The following is a 1,989-nucleotide window of genomic DNA, read 5'->3' as shown; positions in this document are numbered from 1 at the left end:
TTTCGCATACCAGTCACCTGAATCCAGCATTACTACACGTTTTTGGTAAAAAAAAAAGTGCCCGAATTTTTTGCAAGGCATAAATCCAGAGCACTTAATTAGCACTAAATTCCTGCGCAGAGCTGATCTTGATACCACTAATAGTTTTCGAGTTTCGCATACCTTTAGTTTATGGACCAAAATCAGTAATTAATGAGCCCTAAATTATGCAAGGGGAAAGAGTGGGTTTTATGTTTTTCTTGAGGTTTTTTTATAACTTTAAGGCAGCACAACACCAATACATAAGGGAAAAATGGCAAAGAAAAAATCGAATGACTTCCTGTCGACGATATTTCAGGAGCTCTAAATGATCCTGAAATTATGGAAGGGAAATAAACAAATTGTTGGCAAATTTGCTTAAACAATACTTGTTTAAACAATTTAAAAAAGTTTAAATAAACTGCAGTCCCCCTATAGAAGCCATTTCAGGAGTTACTCTTCATCTCTTTCGTACAGTCTCGGGACTCGCCAAACCATAAACCAGGGCCGTATGAACCATTTCTGTTGGACTTTCGTCTTACAAAATATTTTGCTGTTGTATTTTTGCCATTTTGGTTTTGTGATATCATAATGAACCTGAAAATGTTTTTACCCACAAATCAAACTTGATAAAAGTACTGATTTTTAAGTTTGTACACACATACATCAGGGTGGCAATTTTAATCGAAAAAAATCCCCTGCCAAGTACTTTTACTTTGTAATCGAATGCTCAATAATTTACACGTGTAAAATGGAGAGTAATAACACATTCCCGTTAAACAATTTAAAATGAAATGCAGATAATCTGCAAATTTAGAATTTTTAACTTTTATAAATGATGGAGTTCAAAGATTCAAATTCAATTCAAAAAATATAAATCCCCGTTATCATATTCAATGGTCTAAACTAAATAATCAATCAATGAACTTTAAAATGTTCAAAATTGTATTATTTTAAGCAAGTTTAAGCTGGAAACATTAAAAATTGCAAAATTAACTTTTTTAACTGAATACTTCGTAAATTAAAAGATAAAATATCTTACTGCTCCTTGAAAAGCTTCAAAATTTTATTTTCAAATCTTGAGAAATCTAGAAGTTGTTTTAAATTTTTTCCAGTTTTAAATTATTTTTGAAATTTTTCAGAACTTCTAAATATTTTAGTAAGTCATAAAGGGTAAACGATTAATGTTTTTTATCAAAAATGTTCCACTTCCAATACTTTTAATTTTAAATCGTTCCAGTCTTCAAGGATTTTCGTATTACGCATTATAAAGTGAATAGTATTATAATTGAAAAATATAATAATTCAATTAATTATTTTAAAAGCCGTTAAAATCGAACTTTGACAGATTTTTTCGGATTTTTCTTCTAAAGATATGTAAATTTATCGGTCAAAACATAAATTCTGCAAAAATAGTTTAAAAGCTTATATGTCTTAGAAAGATAAACGTTTCCTCTTGTTTCCCTTCGACATTTTCGTAATTCCTGGTTATACCTGTTTACTCAACGCATAATCTAAATAATGAGTGACTGAAAGCGAACTGAAGCGAATGTCCTGCGACATTTTGGTCACTGGTTGAAAACGACTGAAGCAGACGACATGCTTAACCACCGAGGATAGTTCCTGCGATTTTCATACACTCCTGCGTTATTGTGGAGTTGCTCCGCTGACCGAGCAGCGTCACTATCTCGCCCCTTTAGACCACTTAGTTATCTATAGCGGAAACTTTTCTTGCGGGACTACTGTATCATATTCAGAGAGCCCTAAGGGAGCCTTAATATAAAGTAAAACAGTAAATTTTATTAAATTGCTGAAACTTTTTTTTTGTTAACTTTTCATAATCATATTCCTAGAGCCCTAAATGAGCCCTAAGTTACGAGGGTAGTTCAATAAGTCCTTAGAATGACCAACATATGGCGCGCGAATCGCTCCAAATCATCTGTTTTCAGTCAGCACCACTCCCGACTAGAT

The 1,989-nt window shown here is 32.4% G+C and overlaps 2 protein-coding genes across 3 annotated transcripts in view; one reads left to right on the top strand and one right to left on the bottom strand.

The window, feature by feature from the left end:
* The window catches only part of LOC117179584 (suppressor of hairless protein-like), a 220,530-nt gene that overhangs the window by 208,763 nt on the left and 9,778 nt on the right, over nt 1–1,989 (bottom strand). The window lies entirely within an intron of this gene.
* The window catches only part of LOC117180447, a 43,656-nt gene that overhangs the window by 38,885 nt on the left and 2,782 nt on the right, over nt 1–1,989 (top strand). The window lies entirely within an intron of this gene.

This window comes from Belonocnema kinseyi, chromosome 9 (genome assembly GCF_010883055.1).
Source record: "Belonocnema kinseyi isolate 2016_QV_RU_SX_M_011 chromosome 9, B_treatae_v1, whole genome shotgun sequence".
Lineage (NCBI taxonomy): Eukaryota > Metazoa > Arthropoda > Insecta > Hymenoptera > Cynipidae > Belonocnema > Belonocnema kinseyi.
The sequence above is the reverse complement of the archived record's forward strand: the minus strand, read 5'-3'. Positions and strand labels throughout refer to the sequence as shown.